Raw genomic sequence first — 22,751 nt, 5'->3', positions numbered from 1 at the left:
GCACAAATTTTCACACAAAAAAAAAGCAGATCAACAAGCTCATAGCGCGGCACTCGGTGCCACGCTATGAACTTGTAGATCAGCTATTTTTCAATAGCTAAAGTATAAAATAATGGTTAAAATATGCGTTTCCCGGTCTTATAGGTTAACATAAATCTTCTCTACTGGGGGATCCCTATAGCTGCCATGAAACATTTTCAGATGGGGGATCCGCAGCCAAATACATATCAATTTGGGGATCCTTGACACCAAAAAAAAGAGAACCACCCCTGCATTAGACAGCAAAGTGCAATGCTGTAAGAGAGGGAAGCTGAGCCACAGAAACAAAGATGGACATTCCTCTCACTCTCTGGCTTATGGTCTTATGCCTTATTTATTATACTCTGTCATGCAACATCGCTTGTCGACACGAAGAGATCTTCAAGCTAACAACGCGTCACACCACAATGGCTTTATACAAATTGCGCTTTAGGTCAGACTGTCCTCAACCTCTGGTCGTCAACTACGTACAGTATAACTTCACTGAAAATAGCAGATCTACAAGCTTACAGCTCTGTGTGAGCTTGTGAATCTGCTATTTTTGCCAAAATGTTTGCAAATGTTTTGACTGTCATGAAATGCCCAGAATGGGGACACTACTGCATCTAGGTTAACCAAATAAAAACGGGAAAGCATCTGTGTCATTTTAGATTTTAGCTATATTTTAACCACTTTAACCATTATTTTATACTTTGGCTATTAAAAAATAGCCGATCTACAAGCTCATAGCATTATTTTTTGTGTGCAAATTGGCGCAAATCTTTGAATATATATATATATATATATATTTTCAGCAAACATTTTTAACTAAATCTTTGCTTGGTCCCTGGAACAAAATATTCCGACATGGGGGTCAGCGGCCAAATACACATCATTTTGGGGGTTCTTGACATGAAAAGGTTTGAGAATTACTGATGTAAAAACATAACTGAGAATCACTGATGTAAAAACATAACTGTTAGGATCTAGAAGACATTAGTTTCAGATCGTAGGCTTCAGATTAACCCATTGAATCCGGGAGCGCATATCTACAATATGAGCTTGTAGATCTGCCATTTTAGAAAAATCGTGAAAATGTGTGAAAATTCTTTGAATTTTTTTTGTTTGTTTTTAAGGGAACATTTGTAAAACATGTTGTTCCAGGGACCCCCAGAAGCAAAGATTTGAGTTACAAATGTTCGCTTTAAAAATATATATACTCAAAGATTTGCACAACTTTTCACGATTTTTCAAAAATAGCAGATCTACAAGATCATTGTAGATCTGCTATTTTTTGAATAGCCAAAGAAATCTAAAAATGACAAAGATGTGTTCCCGGATTGAAAGGGTTAATAACCTCAGTCAGAAATCAACTTCATAATGATTGAAGTGACACATCTGAAGGTGCAGCGCTGACACTAACAGAAGTCATAGAGAGAGAGAGGGCTTGTTATTTCATTCATTTTTTCTTATTTTGTTTGTCTTTTGTTTTAAAGAGAGCAGCTTGTGTTTGGATCTGTGTTTTAAAGCCATGACGACATCAATGTCTTTGTGTTGAGACAGGAAAACCAGGGTCACCGACACAATAACCAAATGACATCAGCAGCAACAGTCCAGTAATTAAAGCAACAGTCTTATAGTCGGGGCTTTAGTTTTTTACTAGCTAGTGTCAGAGAGCTTTGGCTGACGAGAATGTGTGGAAAAGCTGTTGTAGAGGTTCCACTGTTAAAACCACACGTTGGCTGAGATAATGCTGCTGTTTTTACGCTTAAAAAGGTCGAAGTGTTGGGGAAGCAAGTTGTAGATGTAGACCCCCCGCAAATTATATGTATTTGGCCACGGACCCCACATCTGAAAATGTTTTGTGCCAGCCAGGGACCCCGAAAAAGAAAAATCTAAATCATAAAAAAAAAGAAAAAAAAAGTAAACATTATCATTCAAACATTTAAAAGAATTGCAGATGTATAAGCTCGCAGGAATGAAGTGCTTGTATTTTTTATTTAGTTTTTCACCCAATTGCCTATGTAATCCTGGGTGCTGCTCTCCCTCTGCCAGCCTAGGGAGAGCCCAGAACTGAGCTCATGCCTCCTTCAATGCATGAGGAGCTAGCAAGCCCGCTTCTTATCACCTGACAGGGGGGAGTTTCCCCGGTAGGACGTAGCGCGTGGAAGGAACGCGAACAGCCTTCTTCCATGCAGTTGAAGGCACAAGGGGGCGAGGGGGCGGGGCTGGCGGGCTATGTTAGTGCAGTGAGTGGCAGTTGGGGCAAACGCAGTCCCCACAACATCATTTACGATTCTGTGCCTATCGGTACATAACTCGGACGGCGCTTAGTCGACTCAGCAGACCATCGGCCGGTCGGCGCGGGCACTCGCGCCTGGAGGCACTCGGGCGCGCCTCAAGGTCTGCTGAGTCGGCGCGCCTCCGTCATGGTCCAAAACTATACTTTATCGGCGAAAAAAAGTAGTCTGCGGTTGTTTGAAAAAGTATTGTCCCAAGCGGGAGTCGAACCCAGACATCCCAAAGGTAGTGGATCAATAGTCCAATGATTATCGAGGTGCGCCACTGAGATTAGGTATTCGGGCTGAATTAGAATGTGACGTCCAAACTCTTCTAATGTAGAGGAAAGAAGTCCCCGCCCGCGCGCCCGCCCAATAGGGGAAGCCTCTCCCCCAACTGCATGGAAGAAGGCTGTTCGCGGAAGGAACACGTTATTCCAACCAGTTCCTTTCCCCTCCATCAGGCGCCCCGGCTGACCAGGGGGATACAGTATAGAGACCAGGATTACTGCATGTTTTTGTGAGGGTACCTACCCCAGGGGACACGGGGAGAACATACAAACTCCACACAGAGAGGCTCTTTCACCAACCCCACCTACGGTATGAGCACTGATGATGCGGCGGAGAGAACACGCCCACAGCGCCCACAGCGTCCCCGGCGGGAGTTTTTGCTCCTAAACCCCACATTGCAGCAGCAATAACAACAATAGCAAAGAAATAATTAAGATAATTAAAAAGATAATTAAAAAATAAGTAGAACGTAAAGAACTGTGTGATAATTCTAAATATTATCCTCCATAATGTGTGTGAACACACAAACATAATAGTTTGTGTGTTCGCAAACAAGAAAAGTAAAGCATACTTTGGTGTGTATGTGCATGTGTGTATCTGCGTGTGATACTGGAGAGAGGTGGCAATTAAAAAGAAAAAAAAGAATGGAAAACCATGGCAAACATGATGTACAGTAGGACTTAGGAAAGTTACAACTGTAGCCATTGTAAAAGTCCCACTTTTTATTGTGTGCTAGCCTAAATTACTCCTAAGCTTTGGCTCCATCTGCAAGAAAAATCAACAATGTAGCCTCTGCTTCCTTACAAGGAATGATGTAACAAACTCACTGGTTGCAGAGAAGAGCCTGTTTCTGAACTATTTGCTGCAGCTCACTGTTCAAGTCACTACGGCTACAGTAGGACCCTATCTTGCGCGCCTTCCCCCCTTCTAATATTTTGAAGAAAAACATTTTATAATAGTTCAAATAGCCGATCTACAAGCTCACGACGTGTCGATGTAGATCAGCTATTTTCACTATTTTAAAATGTTTTTCAAAATAGTAAAAATAAATGCCAAAAAAATCATGCATAAGTCAGCGAGCAAGATGAATAGCAGATCTACAAGCTTGTGAGCTTGTAGATCGGCTGTTTTTGGCAAATGTTCCCCCCACAATAGGGATGCTGGGGGGAGTATAAAGGGAAGTATAAAGTATAAAGTAAAAAAATAAGTAATTTTTACAGGGGTGTCCTGAGCCAAAAAAGTTTGAGAACCAGTGGGTTAGGGGTATTAACCCATTAAGACCGGGAACGCATACTGTGACATCACATACGGTGACATACTGTGAACATTTTTAACTCAAATCTTTGCTTCTGGGGGATTCTACAAATGTCTTCTAATTATTTATTTTTTAAAGAACGTATGTTATGTTATAATCAGTGGTTCTCAAACTTTTTTCATGTCAAGGACCCCCAAAATTATATGTATTTGGCCGCGGACCCCAATCTCATCTCGTGTTCCAGGGACCCCCAGAAGCAAAGATTTTAGTTAAAAAATCATATATATATATATATATATATATTCAAAGATTTGCACACATTTTCAAAAAATTTCAAACAGATCTACAAGCTCATAGCGCGGCACTCGGTACCGTGCTATGAGCTTGTAGATCTGCTATTTTTGAATAGCCAAAGCAATCTTAAAATGACACCGATGCGTTCCCGGTCTTAATGGGTTAAATTCCATATGGTGTTGAAAGTGTCCTTTACTGAAGTGAGTGGTGTGAGTGATATCTGGATGAGGGCCAGTCTAAGTGGAGTGTTCACACAATGAAGCATAATGCACTTCACTGACTGTAGCGCTGAACACATTTACATAATGTCTACAGCAGTGTTTCTCAAACTTTTTCATTGTCAAGGACCCCCAAATTGATATGGACTACTAACCATTGAGTGTCCCGAGTAGACCTCTAGACCCACCGCACATATAAACAGAGCTGCTAACACATTTTAAATCCGAGCCTTTTTTTTTGGGTATACTATTTAAATAGTTTTGAGGAAAAGAATGCTGTTATTTTGTCCCAAAGTGACTGCAAAAGAGTGCTACTATTCGCAGTGGTGGAAAAAGTACTCAAATGTTTTACTTAAGTAAAAGTATCAATACTGCAGTGTAGAAATATACTGTTACAAGTAAAAGTCCGGAATTCAAAATGTACTTGAGTAAAAGTATTGGCATTAAAATGTGCTTAAAGTACCAAAAGTAAAAGTACTCATGAATGTAGAATGTCCCATTAAAAGTTTTCAAATGTATACAAATCTTTTGAAAATAGCAGATCTGCATCGCGACGCATTGTGAGCTTGTAGATCTGCTATTTTCAAATGGCCGAAATATATATAGGGCTGAAGTGGTTAATGAGTTTTGTAAAAATAATCAAAATCTACAAAGTAACTAAAGTTTTCAAATAATTGTAGTGGAGTATAAAAGTACAATATTTGCCTCTGAGATGTCATGGAGTAGAAGTAAAAGTATTGGAAAAAAGATTGAGCTTCTCACACTGTACTATACCTGTGGGAACGTTTGGTCCTCACAAGTATACACACACACACGCACACACGCACACACGCACACACACACACACACACACACACACACACACACACACACACACACACACACACACACACACACACACACACACACACACACACACACACACACACATCACCTTTCTGCCATGGCTCAATACTGTACACGGGCATGAGCTTGTGCACGCACGCATGTGCGCGCACACACACACAATCTTTTGATCTCCAGCTCGCATAAAAACGTATAATGATGACCTCCTTCCAACACTTCTTGTTTACTTTTAACTGCGATCATTGAAATTCTGAGCTTACAGCAAAGTAACCTATATCGCATTTTAAAGTGGTATAGAAACATAGATATGAGATGCACCTTAGGCTATCGCACACCCCGCGCCCACACACACAGTGTGTGTGTGTGTGTGTGTGTGTGTGTGTGTGTGTGTGTGTGTGTGTGTGTGTGTGTGTGTGTGTGTGTGTGTGTGTGTGTGTGCGAGAGCATAGAGTAAACAAATGTGATGAACAGCTGAATCCTAGAACATTATAGATTCCGTTTCATGTCCATATAGGGTACGATATGATATAATTCATATTTATACATTTTACAGTGGGGGGGGGTCAATGAGTTTTACATTTTATACACACACGCTTATATTCCGAATTTCCGATCATAATGGTTTAAAGGGCAATACTCTGATCATAGGAAATGGTGCATGCCTTATATAGCTCTAGTATCTTAATCAGTGTAATAAAGCGGGTAATAAGCATATTAAGACAGTTACACACCTCTCATCCTGTCCTCACCCTCCCCTTTCTTTACTCGCCCACGCCCACACACACACACACACACACACACACACACACACACACACACACACACACACACACACACACACACACACACACACACACACACACACTCTATACATGCAGAAATCAAATTAAATCAAACTACTTGAATTTCACTATTATTTCATCGGCGAGATGAGAGAATGTATAAGCAGTGGTGGAAAAAGTAAAAGTATCAATACTGCAACGTAGAAATACTCTGTTACAAGTAAAAGGCCTGTGTTCAAAATGTTACTTGAGTAAAAGTACAAAAGTATTGGCATCAAAATATACTTTAAGTACCAAAAGTAAAAGTACTAATATGTTTGAAAATAGCCGATCTACAAGCTCGCGTTGTGAGCTTGTAGATCGGCTATTTTCAAATAGCCTATGTATAAAATAGGGCTGAAGTGGTTAATGTATGTTTCATAATATCATAATTTATATCTGAAAAGTAACTAGTGACTAAAGTTGTCAAATAATTCTAGTGGAGTAAAAGTACTATATTTGCCTCTGAGATGAAGTGGAGTAGAAGTAAAAGTACTGAAAACTGGAAATACCCAAGTAAAGTAAAAAATATGTTAAAATTGTACTTAAGTACAGTACTTGAGTAAATGTACTTTACCCCACTGTGTATAAGAATGACTTTCACTCTCTCCACTGTTAACCCGCCACATAGTACAGTGAGGATCAAGGGTCTTCAACATGTTTCAGTCCAAGGACCTCTTAGCTGAGAGAGAGATGAAGCCCCCCCCCCACCACTACATTATTGTATCAAATGTTATTTAAATTAAACGTTTTCATAGATAGGCTCATAGACTTGTTTCATTGATGGCACCATCATGTTGGATTCAAGTCCTTTTTTGACATGGAAAACCTCACTAGATATGGCTTATAGGGCACTGATTCCCAAACAGTGGGTCGGGACCCAAGTTTGGGTCGCGGGCCCATTTTTATGGGTATTATTTCAAAATATAAAAGAAAAATCGCCCAAAATTCGAATTTTGTAAATAGATCAAACATTTTTTCAAAATAATTACAAATATATATATCAAAGAAATTCCATAAATAAAAAATAAAAAAAAACGTTAAAGAAGTAGTGAAAATAGCAGATCTACAAGCTCACCATGCGTCGCTATTTTCACTAGTTTGGGTCCCGGGAGACATCATGAAATTTCTCTTTTGGATCTCGAGCTAAAAAAGTTTGGGAACCACTGGCTTAGGGTTGTGACTGAGTGAATGAGTTATGGTGACAGAGAGAGCACTGCAGAGAGCAAAGAGAGAGAGAGAGGATGGATTAGATGGATGGATTGTTTGGCCCAGGTCTGCATTGGGACATGTTGGACTGTTTAGGTTGTAATCAGGTCTCAGTTTGAGCATAGAGAGGAGAGCATAAAGTCAACACTTTGTGCCACGGCCAACAGAGTCTGCTCTGCATACAGCCAGCCAAACGCTTTCCAGGGATGACATACACTTCTGTCTCTTCAGAAGAAAACAGTCTCTGTGTGTTTGCAACAGAAAACAGACGCTGTATACGACCCTCAGAGTTGAAACTCTATTCGGTGATGCTGAACCGTCTTGATTTCTAATTCATCATTAATCCATTAAGACCCGGAACGCATCTGTGCCATTTTTAGGTTTCTTTGGCTATTCAAAAATAGCAGATCTACAAGCTCATAGCTTTGAGCTTGTAGATCTGGGTTTAAAAAATTTTATCGTGGAAAATTTGTTTTAAAGCGAAACATTTTTACTCCGATCTGTGCTTCATATATACATATTTTGAGAAAGGGGGTCCGTGGCCAAATACATATCATTTTGGGGGTCCTTGACATGGAAAGGTTGGCGCACCACTGATATAGCAACATACTAGTGATGTGCGGGTCGGGTTTTTTCATGACCCGCCCCGCCCCAACCCGCGACGGAACGCGACCCGCCTCAACCCGCCCCGCGAACCCATATATAAATCTATGGCTCAACCCGCCCCGCGACCCGCGGTGGGAATATATATATATATTATATAGCGCTCTTTTAAGTACCCAAAGTCCCTTTACATGTCTACAGTAGCACAACATTGTCATGGGCTGAATAAACAAGCATGTTGGTCAAAATAGGGTTTTTTTTTTTTTTTTTCGTGGAGAGCGGCTGACCCGCTCACCCTCAGCCCGCATAATTTTCTCTGAAATCCTGACTCGACCTACCCGCGCCGCGGGTTGACCCGCGGGTCCCGCGGGTTACGGGTCGACCCGCTCATCACTACAACATACTGTGAGGATTTTAAAAATATTTTTAGATATGCATTTGGCCGCGGACCACCATCTCAAAAAGTTTTGTTCCAGGCACCCCCCAGAAGCAAAGATTTGAGTTACAAATGTTCGCTTTAAAAATATATATATATATTCAAAGATTTGCACAAATGTTCCAGATTTTTCAAAAATAGCAGATCTACAAGCTCTTTTGTACACTTTTTTTGTACACTCTGAGAGTTGCACAAAATGCTAACCAAATGGACCCGTATAAATGAACACTTTGGTGTTTCTCTACACAGTGTAATTCAACCAAACATCTGTGCTCACTGTCACTCCTTCCATCTCCTCATCCCTGTCCTAGATGATGTCTGCATGTAGATGTGATATTTCTGCTTTTTCTTAAACATTTGAAAATGCATCACAAAACATTTGAAAATGTTTCAACATGGAAATAAAATGAATGATGATTATGAGTTTGACGGTTATGCAGAACGATTGCGATTATCTCAAAATAATTGCGACATTACACGATTATGTAATAATTGTGACTCACTCTGTCTCTCTCTCTTTTCTCTGACTGCTACAGTACCCCAATAATCTACATTTCATCCTCCATCCATCTCTGACTTTCTCTCTGTCTCCTTCCTGTAAACTCCGTTTCTTCATGCACTTGTTTCCCTCTTTCTTCACCCCCCCCCTCCCTCCCTCTCTCCCTCCTGTAGATAGAATGAGAGAGACCAGTGATTCATGTTCAAAAACTTCTCCAAAAGAGAACATGCTTTTTGTTCTGCTTCGGTGAGTCATCATCATCGTGTGACACACACACACACACACACACACACACACACACACACACACACACACACACACACACACACACACACACACACACACACACACACACACACACACACACACACACACACACACACACACACACACACACACACACACACACACACACACACACACACACACACACACACACACACACACCACAGTGTATTACTACACTTGTGCGGACATCAACATTTTAGGACGGTGATTTTTACGAATGCCATTTTTTATTCATTTCGGCTATTTTCCGATGCACGACACAAAGTATACAATCAGGCATAAACTATTATCTATAATCCCTAATCCTAACTTCTAAATGCCTAATCCTAACACTAACCCCAGCCTAAATTTTTTCTAAAAAGCTAAAAAAATCTTATATGTATTTTTAAGCATGAAACAAAAATGTTCAAAATGAAGCCATTTGTTGAGACATTTGACAGTTACAAATGTTCGCTATTCAAAGGTTTGCACACATTTTCACGATTTTTCAAAAATAGCAGATCTACAAGCTCATAGCGCGGCACTCGGTGCCGCGCTATGAGCTTGTAGATCTGCTATTTTTGAATAGCCCAAAGAAACATTCGGTCCTCACAAGTATAGTAACACACACGTGCGCGCACACACACACACACACACACACACACTTTGGTCGGACATGTAAAGTCAAACATGGTTATGTCACTGCGCAGCAGCCAGCCATCTGCACTGGATCAGTCCATTCTATTCTCTGGACTAAATAATAAAACAATAACACAATCACTGCCTCTTCAGAAACACAATACACTGTAATATATATGACCTTATGAACGCTCGTATCAAACCAATAGAGGGATGTATACTTCAAGTTCAAACGTGCTTGTAAAAGAGCTTTGTTTATAAGATTATGATCAGATGAGATTATAGCAAGAGAGCTGGTACAACCACAGTCATTTTACAGCAATGGTTCTAGAAAAGTGGGGTCCGGGGATCCCCTAGGGGTCCTCGGGTGGGGTTCCAGGGGGTCCCCACTCAGCTAAATTCCCCCAGGGCTCAATACTAGTGCCTTTTCTGTTTTCTGTTATTGTGGGGAAAGCTTTCGCTGAAAATAGCAGATCGACAAGCTCACAACGCGACGTGCGTCGCGTTGTGAGCTTGTCGATCTGCTATTTTCAGTGAAAGCTTTCTCCACAATACCGATGCTGGGGTTTAGGTGGGTTAATCCATATTTTGTAGGTTGGCTATTGAAGAATTGCAGATATACAAGCTCACAGTGCGTCACTTGTTGAATAATTAATTTTTTGGGGGGGGTAATTAAACAAACAAAGAAGTTATTGACAAAACACAGCCCCTCACGTATTAGAAGGACAATATCAGTCACCAGAACCAAGGACGGGTGTTTTCGATGAATCCATCATGGTTAAATGGAGCTTGAAGTTACAATGTATAGGAAAGGGGGCGTGTCTGCTGAAAAATAATATCAAATATCTAAATACTGAATGGAGCGACGTAAAAACTGTCTGGGGTGAAACACAAAAGCCTGAGTAGACGTTAAAAATAACCCCAAACATATTTGAAAGCGAAATATCCCTTTAAACTACCACCTACCCCCCCCCACCTCTCCCCCTCCCAGAGGAGTTTTCCTATAGAGAGGTTTATTTGGAGGCTTGTGGTCAACAGAAATAGCAGCGGCTCTGAAGGACAGACTTCTATTTTAACAGCACACGAAGAAGACATAGAGACCGCTCTGTGTGTGTGTGCGTGTGCGTGTGCGTGTGCGTGTGCGTGTGCGTGCATGTGATGTATACAGTTATGTGCCTTGCATGTGTACACACGTGCACGTGAGTGAGTGTTTATTGAACGACTATTTCTAGTCTCTGGTCTTCCCTGACTGGCTGTCTTTACTGTCTGTCTGTCTGTCTGTCTGTCTGCCTGTCTCTGTTTGACTCTGTCTATCTTTATTTCTGTCTGTCTGTCTGTCTGTCTGTCTGTCTGTCTGTCTGTCTGTCTGTCTGTCTGTCTGTCTGTCTGTTTGACTCTTTATGTCTGTCTGTCTGTCTGTCTGTCTGTCTGTCTGTCTGTCTGTCTGTCTGTCTGTCTGTCTGTCTGTCTGTCTGTCTGTCTGTCTGTCTGTCTGTCTGTCTGTCTGTCTGTCTGTCTGTCTGTCTGTCTGTCATGACACTGGCCTGTTCAGCCATTAGTCAATCTACAGTAAATATGACTAATAGTACTGCCTCTGCTACATACAGTACATATACAGTGTTAGAGGATGCTCTGCTACTACTGTTACTGTTATTGCTATAACTAACTAACGCCCTAGGTCGAAAAATCTTGACAGATTGAGAAGAATGCCATCAACAACAATCAGGGCTGTCACCATTACAACATTGCGATTAACGATATAATTGTATTTTTGGCATTGAGAAATGAGAATATATGAACACAAATGCTATTTCTGTTTGCCTTTTAGGCTTTGTATTACAAAATTGTCACAGGGCAGATATGACACATAACTTAAATATGTAAAGAAATTATCGACGTATTTATCAATATATATATTTCATACTTTCACTTCATTTTTTAATAGCTTTTTCTTTTATATTTGAAAATGTCTGAAAATGTTTCAAACATGGAAAACGATTGTGACGATTGTGCAAAAAATAATGAATGACATGATTATGACAATGTAACACTTGTGACAGGCCTCGTATTAAGTTGAAATCTTGACAGATAGAGAAGAATGCCATCGTCAACAACACAAACATTTCCTAACGGCTGGACTAGTCACTGTACTTGTAAGCAGTGGTGTGAAGTAACTAAGGACATTTACTCAAGTACTGTACTTAAGTAGACTTTTGAGGAATTTTTACATTACTGGATTATTTCCCATTGTCTGTTCTTTTACTTCTACTCCGCTACATCTCAGAGGCAAATATTGTACTTTTACTCCACTACAATTATTTTAAAACTTTAGTTACTAGTTACTTTTCGGATATAAATTATGATATTATGAAACATACATTAACCATGTTAGCCCTATTTTATACCTTGGCTATTTGAAAATAGCCGATCTACAAGCTCACAACGCGTCGCGACACGTTGCGAGTATAAGACTGAGTGAGTAAAAAAAGCTTAGTAATCACAACAATCAATGCAATACGGCCGTCCAGCCTGTTCAACCGTGACGCACGTCGTGCGCGATGTCGTGCACGACATGCACTTCCAACCACCAAATGACCTGCATCAAATTCATACTGGAACAATAATTACATTTGTCCCACTGGCAGCGGCCAAAGCGCACTCGATTAAATGGGCCGGGATAGCAGAGCAGACTGAAAGCTGACAAATCGCATTACAACGAGGAAGCCTGATAGTCCATTATTGTATCGTTGTTGTCGGGCAGAAAACTCTTATCTCCATATTCTAACTTTTTGTGTTATTTTTTTTCGTAATTTAACCCATTAAAGCCGGGTACGCATCTGTGTAACCACTTTAACCATTATTGTATACATTGAGCTATTCAAAAATAGCAGATATACAAGCTAAGAGCTTGTAGATCTGCTATTTTCTTTTTTTAAATCTTGAAAATGTTTGCAAATCTTTGAATGTATATACTTTTGAAGCGAACATTTTTAATTTAAATATTTGCTTCTGGGGGGGTCCCTGGAACGACATTTTTGGGTGGTCCTTGACATGAAAAAAGTTTGAGAACCACTGCGGGGAAAGCTTTCGCTGAAAATAGCCGATCGACAAAACAAACAACATAATAAGAATTCAAAAAAAGTGTTAGGATTTAGAAGACATTTGTAGCATCCCCCAGAAGCAAAGATGTGAGCTAAAAATGTTCGCTTTAAAAAAATAATATATATATATATATATATATATATATATATATATATATATATATATTCAAAGATTTGCAAAAAGAAATCACGATTTTTTCAAAAATAGCAGATCTACAAGCTTGTATTGTGTGTGTGTGTGTGTGTGTGTGTGTGTGTGTGTGTGTGTGTGTGTGTGTGTGTGTGTGTGTGTGTGTGTGTGTGTGTGTGTGTGTGTGTGTGTGTGTGTGCACACACAGAGTGCGGTGCCGCACTACGAGCTTGTAGATCTGCTATTTTTGCCACATTCGGATTTGAATCCTGAAAAGTAACAGTTTTGGACATACAGTATGAGGTTTCCACCCAACAGAGACGATACAGTAAAGAAAGGTTTTAGTTTGGCCCAAGATCCATGACAGGAACCAGAGGGGAGGTGCTGCTGTCTCTTTAACCACCCATGCGTGTCAAAGACATGTTGTACCGTGGAACTCCAGTTTGTCAGACAGACATGTTTCAATTAATAAAATGTTATTTTAACGCAGTGGTTCTCAAAATTTTCAGGTCGCGACCCCCTGAAATAATCATATTTGAACTGGGGACCCTCCCCCCCACACACACACACACACACCCTGACAAGCACTTGGAATTGTAGGAGTTGAGACATTACATTTAGTTTGACTCGGTTCCACAGATATATATTGTGAAAATAGCAGAAGAACGCCTTGAGTTATAATGGAAGACTTCCATTGAGAGATTTCGATCCTGGTGTCGAGGAGTTTTGACGAGATACAACTTTGAAGTATGTTTTTTTTTCTTCTTTTTCAGTTTCACTACTTGTACAATTACTGCTGTTTGGCTTTGTAGCTCAGCAGCACACATGCACTGTCACACTCCTGCTAATAGCCAGTGGTGTAAAGTAACTAAGTACATTTACTCAAGTACTGTACTTAAGTACAATTTTGAGGAGCTTGTAGATCTGCAATTTTTTGAAAAGCCAAAGAAATCTAAAATGACACACAGATGCGTTCCCGGTCTAAATGGGTTGAGGTCGCTGGGCCATACACATTGCCCGGTGAAAAAGGCTCAACGATGCCTACACCGCCCCATATACGGCTGATGAAATTCAGAGTGGGGCCACCACAGCATTCTCAGGACGTTCTACAACAGCACCGTTGAGCACATCCTGATGAGCTCCATAACTGCCTGGTATGGGAACTGCAGCGGCCTCGAGCAGAAAGCAGGACAGAGGGTGCATGGTGCAGATGGCTCAGTCAGCGCATCACCGTACCGGAGGTTGAGCTTCCCACCATGACATATATATATATGAGAAGCAGTGAGTAACCAAGGACACTCACCACCCCGGTCACAACCTGTTCACGCTGCTACTGTCAGGTCAATAGATTGGTTCCTTATTATTTGTAAAAAAGAATTGCATCGTTGCTACGAGCTGTGCAACCTCTCTTTTAATTTGTATACCTTTCAGTGGTGGAAAAAGTACTCAAATGTTTTACTTAAGTAAAAGTATCAATACTGCAAGTACTCCATTACAAGCAAAAGTCTGGAATAAAAAATGTACTTGAGTAAAAGTACAAAAGTATTGGTATCAAAATGTCCTTACGGTATCAAAAGTAAAAGTGCTAAAATGTTTGGAAATAGCAGATCTACAAGGCAAGCTCACAACGCGCCGCGTTGTGAGCTTGTAGATCGTCTATTTTCAAATAGCCTATGTTTGAAATAGGGCTAAAGTGGTTAATGTATGTTTTATAATATAATAATGTATATCTGCAAAGTAACTAGTAACTAAAGTTTTCAAATAATTGTAGTGGAGTAAAAGTAGGCTACAATATTTGCCTCAGAGATGTAGCGGAGTAGAAGTAAAAGTACTGAAAATTTGAAATACTCCAGTAAAGTAAAAATTGTACATAAGTACAGTACTTAATGAGTAAATGTACTTAGTTACTTTACACCACTGATACCTTTGCACCATGGTCAGCAGCACCTCAGCACAACTGGTGTGCGCCCTTCTTCCAGCCTGTTTTGTTTGACTTTTTTTTACACTTGTAAAGTTAAACATGTGATGTGACAGTGACAATAAACTCCAAGTTGAATCAGGAAGCTAAAAACACTTTGAAGTCTCAGTCAAACTCGCTTCCAACGGGCAACCAATAAACCCCTTGAGACCATGTGCCAAAACATCTTGTGATAGTAACGAACCGAGGGAACGGGCACCTTTAATATCTCAACGTCAACAAACAAAGCCGACTATTTTTTGCAGCGAACAATGGCGGTTCTCACTGAAAAGCCGTAATAGAAGTCATGTTTCCGGAGCCCTTTAAATGCATTCAACGGCAATAAAACGTTCCTGCACAACTAATTTCATCAAGCGCATACCAGACGCGGGGCTGAGAAGTGGAACTGTGTGTCCATTTCTAAAAAGGCAAGATTATGTGTTCTTGTAAGATCAAGTAGAATAGAGAGCAGGAAAAGATCTCTGCACACTGATAAGCTTCCACACTTAAAGTACGTCACTTTTGTTATATGAATAAAATGTAATTGTGTCCAAAGTATGTTAATACAAATATAGCTTACATAACCCATTCCATCCGGGAACGCATCCGTCTGTGTCATTTTAGATTTGAGCTATAACCATTATTTTGGCTATTCAAACATAGCGGATCTACAAGCTCAGAGCACGGCACTTGCGAGCTTGTCGATCTGCGATTTTTGAAAGATCTTGAACATTTGTGCAAAACTTTGAATACATATATATTTTTTAAACAACATTTTTAACTCAAATCTTTGCTTCTGGGGGTCCCTGGAACAACATATTTTGATGGGGAACGGTGGCCAAAAACACATAAAATCTGGGGTTCCTTGACATGAAAAAGTTTGAAAACCATTGATATAACAACATACGTTTTTTTTTAAACTGTTAGGATTTCGAAGACATTTGTAAAGATTTGCACATAGTTTCCTGATTTTTCAAAAATAGCAGATCTACAAGCTCATAGCGCGGCTATGAGCTTGTATATCTGCTATTGTTGAATAGCGTACCCGGATTGAATGGGTTAATTGGGGTGGTTGTATTTTGTCTCCCTGCACTCCTATGGGCGACATTCGGATCGTGTCAAAGGTCATGTCTCACCTAGACACAAGATCTGACACCAGTTTTGACCAGAAGGTCAAGGTTCAATGTATCCCCTGAGCAAGCAGGCAGGCTCTATTAGCTCAATGGTGAAAAAAATTCAGCACTTGCGCAGGAAACCAGGTTCAAATCCGGGGGTAGAAGAGGAAAGTTACGTAGTCCAGCTTAGGGCTCTAACTAGTGGCTTTTCTGTTTTTACTGTTTTTGCTGCACCACAAAAAGTTTGAATATTGAGATAGGAGGTTTCTGCCCAGACAGCGAGAGTTTTGCGGGATTTGCTCCAGACTCAGAGGGCTCTTTAGATGTATGTGTGTACAGTAACGCACACTGTATGTACAGTAATGTAATGTCCAGGTATGTGTGGGACATGAGTCTCCACTCTGTTCCCCCTCACACAGAGAACAGCTTGTAGGGGGAGGCCACGTCAGGTCATGTGGGCCTTATCAACCACCCATCTGAGGCAGCGTTGCCATGTCCGCTTGTTATAAGCCAGTGGGTCTCAAACTTCTTCCATGTCAAGGACCCCCAAAATGATGTATGTACTTAGCCGCAGACCCCCATCTCAAATATTTTTGTTCCAGGGACCCCCAGAAGCAAAGATCTGAGCGACAAATGTTAGCTATATATAAATATATATAAAAAAAAATCCCGATTTTTCAAAAATAGCAGATCTACAAGCTCATAGTGCAGCACTCGGTGCCGCGCTATGAGCTTGTAGATCTGCTATTTTTGAGTAGCCAAAGTATAAAAGGTTAAAGTGGTTAAAATGATTGTGATGCTACACATTTTGCTGGGGACCCCCCCAAGGACCCCTGGGGGTCCCCGGACCCCACTTTGAGAATCAATGTTATAAGCGACTTTGGGCTTGTTTTTCTGTAAAGTTGCTTGTAAATATTGGTAGTTGTTGCGGTTTATATTTGGGCTTGTTTCTAAAGTGTATAGTTGCTTATTTGGGCTTGTTTCCTAAAAGTTGTTTATAAACCAGTGGTTCTCAAACATTTCCATGGCAAGGACCTCCCAAATTAATATGTATTAAATTTGTCCACAGAGTAGACCCCCCCCCCCCCCCCCCCCATCTGAAAATATTTTCTGCCAGGGACTCCTGGATACAAGATTTGTGAAAAATATATATTTGGATTTTTCAGATCTACAAGCTCACAAGATCTTGTAGATCGGCTGTTTTCAAATAGCCGTAGCCTAGTCGCTTCTTCTTCTTTTGGTCTTGTTTTCATAGACCCAGTTGCTTATTTCGCTCACAGAATCTGGCAACGCTGATCCGAGGGCTGAAGGCTGCACACACACATCACAGCTCTGACAGAGAGCCTAATTGGACTTGATGCTACATGCTGCTATAACCACATTAATGAAATATGAAAACAATGGGACGATAGGACGGATGGAGGAACTCGGAGGGGAAAGGAAAGGAGAGAATGAGGGATGAAGGGAAGGAAGGAGAGAGAGAGAGAAGGGGGGGGTTGGAGGGATGGAAAGAGGAAGGGAGTGTGTGTTTGTGGAGAGGTTCTGGTATACTGAACATTCAAAGAGAGAGAGAGGGCACTGACGCCCCTCAGAAGTTTAGTATTTCATGTGTTATTATCACTCTGGTATCAAGTAAATATTTTCAACTTCTTTTCATTTTGTAATGTTATTTTCATCATGATTATAAAAGGTGTTGTGAAAGACTATAAATCAATTAGACACCTCCCTATGTGTTAACATTTTAAATGTATGTGTAGGCTGCTGTTGTATATATTGTACTGTATGTTGTATTTTCTTTCATTTTTTTGTCATGTTGTTGTTTTTATATGTGCGACTATACGGATGGAAATGAGCTTATAGCTAAATCAGGCCTTACATGAGATCAGGTTCAAATTGATTCAATTCTTGTACATGTATTGAATGTTCATTAACGCGCACTATATCCTGTAAATAAACAAATACAAGTTAAGTAACCCATTCAATCCGGGAACGCATCTCTGTCATTTTAGATTTCTTTGTTGTTGAAAAATCGTGAAAATTTGTGCAAATCTTTAAATATATATTTTTTAAAGCGAACATTTGTAAAATATTTTGTTCCAGGGACCCCAAGAAGCAAAGATTTGAGTTACAAATGTTCACTTTGAACATTTGTAACACTTTGAACATTTGTAACTCTTTGTATTTTTTGTAAAATATATACATTCAAAGATTTGCACACATTTTCACGATTTTTCAAAAATAGCAGATATACAAGCTCATAGCTCATATGAGCTTGTATATCTGCTATTTTTGAATAGCCCAAAGACATCTAAAATGACAGAGATGCGTCCCCGGATTGAATGGGTAAAGTACGATAGGATATAAATTGGTGAGACGACACCCATCCCCTCCTTCATGCCATTTGTTCTTTCCACAAATAACACACCCGCTATCTGTCTGACAGCTATAGCGGGAAACTCCCCTTTCAAATGTGGTTGGTTGTGCTATCTAGGATCTTCTCTATTGATTTGCATGTTTATCTGAACTTGTACTGTACTGTACTGTACTGAACTGTACTCCCCCTCGAAAGTGTGCGGTCCATCCCCGTGCCAAGAGACCAATGTGTAATCTATGGCAGGAAAGCCTCATGTTATCACATCTACTGTTGTGGTTTATATTCAGAAATTCGACACTTATCCATAATCATGTAGAGTATAGGCCAGGTTTTGATACCTGGTACACTAAGCCAGTGGCTCTCAAAGTGGGAGGGGGGGGGGTAGAAAATGTTTGAAAAATATCAAAAATGTCCATTAAATGATGTGATTCTTTTTTTTACGCGTAGCTCACACCTGCCAAAGTGTCTAGTAGAATAGTAATAATACCAGCCAGATATACATGTACTGTATTTGGCTGGTGGGAATTTGTCTAAATTCCTATCAAGAAATGTGTATCTAGACTCTTTCATACCCATGTTAACAAGATCTGAAACATATCACTGGGCTGATCTTTGAATTTGGACCAATTTTTTTTTATAGCAGATAAGATAATTCTGTCTTTTTCTCGTGATAAATAAAGTTGAGTATAGTGACTGCAAAATCTTGATAGATCACTGCTATGCGTTTCAAAAAGCTTTAAACCCTTGCCAACGTGTATATAACGTTGCTATGTGACATAGCTCTGTTTAACACAATGCTGTATCCCCTCCAACTGTACATACTTTACCCATTTTTTTCTTCAATTGTTTTATTATGACACTTGCTTTGGCAATGAAAACGTGTGTTTTTTCATCCAAATAAAAGCTCCTTTGAATTGAATTGAGCAGCAGAGCAGAGTCCAACACTATGGATTTGGTTTTGAGTTTGTTTCTCCTGTACTTCTCTCATGTTTCTCATATGCTCATATTTCTCTCACACACACGCGCGCGCACGCACGCACACGCACACTATCAACATCCTGTGATTATTGGCATTGTTAACTTTAATAGTTCAAGTTCAAATTGTCGGTATAGGCCTATTGATAACATAACGTATTGCAAATAGCTAGTCAAATTAGCAACATAACACAAGGAAATGAAAAGCTGCAATCCGATTTGAAAGAATAACATGTTATTTTAAACGAATGTGTATGTACATGAGAGTATGTTAATAGCCTACAGTATGATCTATCATGCGGGGGACCAGGGTTCGAATCCCGAGTAGGACTACTAACTGTAACTGTCAACTGGAGTTTGTATCGTCTTAGTTTGTTTAACTTAAGCAAATTATTTTAAGCCAATATTCTATATTGTATTGTTTTTAGTCCCTCTGTACTAGTGCAGTGGTTCTAATAGTGGGGTCCGGGCGGGGACCCCCAGGGGTCCTTGGACCCTAACCCTAACTTGAGTACTTTTTCCACCACTGGTCATGCCTCACATGGACTTATGTGTAACCCATGTAGCCTCTATACTGTACATGTGTGTGTCTTTCATGTGTGCATTTTGTTGACACATCTAAGCCTCGCCATCCGCTGCTTGAAGTGTTGTATAACATTGGTTCTCAAAGAGGGGTCCGGGGACCCCCAGGGGTCCTTGGGGGGGATACCAAGGGGTCCCCAGCAAAATGAGTTAATGTAAGCATCACAATCATTTTAAAAGGTAGGGTAAGTGATTTACTTTGGTTAAAATAAGTGTTAAATAGCTCTATATTGTGATAGTACTCATTGCTATAGAGTGTTTGTTCAGTAAAAGGAGTCTCCATGTCTCTCCAGCTCTTTATTAAACAGAAAATGAATTTTCAGTGCTCTCTCCTGATTGGCTTACATTTTGTCACCTACCTGAAAATGTACTATATTCTGTTTACTAAAGAGCTGGAGAGACCCCTGTGACCGAACAAACGCTCTGTAGCAATGATTACGATCAGAATATAGTACTTTAATATTTTTAACAAAAAAAATAATAAAAAATATATATATATATATCACTTATCCTACCTTTAACCACTTTAACCTTTTATACTTTAAAAAATATCAGATCTACAAGCTCATAGCGCTATGAGCTTGTAGATCTGCCATTAAAAAAAAAAACTTGAACATTAGTGAACATTTTTAACACAAATCTTTGCTTCTGGGGGTCCCTGGCCTGGAACACAACATATTTTCAGGTGGGGGTCCGCGGTCAAATACACACACAATTTGGGGGTCCTTGACATGAAAAAGTTAGAGAACCACTGTTGTATAAGACCTTAATTATATTAAATCTGCCCCCCCCCCACACACACACACACACACACACAGTACTGCTGCATGGAAAAGGGGACTTTCTTATCACTGAGTGAGTGTACAGTCGCGCGCGCGCACACACACACACACACACACACACACACACACACGCTACATTGTAGACCAAACCAAGCAACAGAGAAGCGAGCAGCAGAACAACTATAACTTGGCCGTGTTTGTTTGTTTGTTAAAACAAGGCGAAGACCAAACATTATGAGAACAGCTATCTATCTACATGTAAAGGTTACCAACCCGTTCGAAAAGTTAAGATAGATAGAGAGACACACATAACACATCACAACGAACTGCTCTCTCTCTCTCTCTCTCTCTCTCTCTCTCTCTCTCTCTGTAGCGTATTATTGTATTATTATTATTACTTACCTCCAGGATGTCCCTCTTATAGCGTTACTTTAGCTCCTCGCTATGACAGACACAGAGCACACACACACAGACCCTGACAGGACTGTCTCTGCTTCGCTGCCACACGTTGTTACTCGTCCGCTATTTTTAGGAAACTGACACAAAGTCGAGAGAGAGAGAGAGAGCAGTGTTCAGTCAGCAAATATAACGGAGCAAATATAAGACTTCCGGTGGACGATCTCTTCAGAATAAGAGTACCCTCTAGAGTAAAAAGAAACCATTGAAAACCATTGAAAAACGGTTCATTTGCACATTAAAACTATAAATTAAGCATTTAAACGAAGCTATATATCACATATTATGTTTCTGTGTAACAAAAACGGATTTAAAACAATCTAAATTGATAGATGCTGTTCAAAGGAGTGCATAGCCTATACAAATTGGACACTGGACAGGAGACGGTGCTTAGTGCCGGAACTTCTGAGGTACGCACGCGTTCGGGGAGACCCCCTCTACACAGCCACACTCTCCGCTAAGCGGCACTAAGGTGTAAAAAAAAGTGGCGGGCCGTCCAGTGAGGTCAAGGGTCAGAAAAGGGCCCTTTTCAGTGCATAGCCTATACAAATTGGACACTGGACAGGAGACGGTGCTTAGTGCCGGAACTTCTGAGGTACGCACGCGTTCGGGGAGACCCCCTCTACACAGCCACACTCTCCGCTAAGCGGCACTAAGGTGTAAAAAAAAGTGGCGGGCCGTCCAGTGAGGTCAAGGGTCAGAAAAGGGCCCTTTTCAGTGCATAGCCTATACAAATTGGACACTGGACAGGAGACGGTGCTTAGTGCCGGAACTTCTGAGGTACGCACGCGTTCGGGGAGACCCCCTCTACACAGCCACACTCTCCGCTAAGCGGCACTAAGGTGTAAAAAAAAGTGGCGGGCCGTCCAGTGAGGTCAAGGGTCAGAAAAGGGCCCTTTTCAGTGCATAGCCTATACAAATTGGACACTGGACAGGAGACGGTGCTTAGTGCCGGAACTTCTGAGGTACGCACGCGTTCGGGGAGACCCCCTCTACACAGCCACACTCTCCGCTAAGCGGCACTAAGGTGTAAAAAAAAGTGGCGGGCCGTCCAGTGAGGTCAAGGGTCAGAAAAGGGCCCTTTTCAGTGCATAGCCTATACAAATTGGACACTGGACAGGAGACGGTGCTTAGTGCCGGAACTTCTGAGGTACGCACGCGTTCGGGGAGACCCCCTCTACACAGCCACACTCTCCGCTAAGCGGCACTAAGGTGTAAAAAAAAGTGGCGGGCCGTCCAGTGAGGTCAAGGGTCAGAAAAGGGCCCTTTTCAGTGCATAGCCTATACAAATTGGACACTGGACAGGAGACGGTGCTTAGTGCCGGAACTTCTGAGGTACGCACGCGTTCGGGGAGACCCCCTCTACACAGCCACACTCTCCGCTAAGCGGCACTAAGGTGTAAAAAAAAGTGGCGGGCCGTCCAGTGAGGTCAAGGGTCAGAAAAGGGCCCTTTTCAGTGCATAGCCTATACAAATTGGACACTGGACAGGAGACGGTGCTTAGTGCCGGAACTTCTGAGGTACGCACGCGTTCGGGGAGACCCCCTCTACACAGCCACACTCTCCGCTAAGCGGCACTAAGGTGTAAAAAAAAGTGGCGGGCC

The 22,751-nt window shown here is 41.0% G+C and overlaps 1 protein-coding gene across 1 annotated transcript in view; it reads right to left on the bottom strand.

The window, feature by feature from the left end:
• LOC308081845 (myocyte-specific enhancer factor 2A-like) overlaps positions 1 to 21,213 on the bottom strand; it is a 78,540-nt gene extending 57,327 nt beyond the window's left edge. The window contains exon 1 of the mRNA XM_080423466.1: positions 21,094 to 21,213. The gene's annotated coding sequence lies outside the window, so the exon portion shown is untranslated. The remainder of the gene's footprint in view (positions 1 to 21,093) is intronic.
• Positions 21,214 to 22,751: the final 1,538 nt, after the last annotated feature.

Source organism: Gymnoscopelus braueri, assembly GCF_963280865.1.
Source record: "Gymnoscopelus braueri genome assembly, chromosome: 1".
NCBI lineage: Eukaryota > Metazoa > Chordata > Actinopteri > Myctophiformes > Myctophidae > Gymnoscopelus > Gymnoscopelus braueri.
The sequence above is the reverse complement of the archived record's forward strand: the minus strand, read 5'-3'. Positions and strand labels throughout refer to the sequence as shown.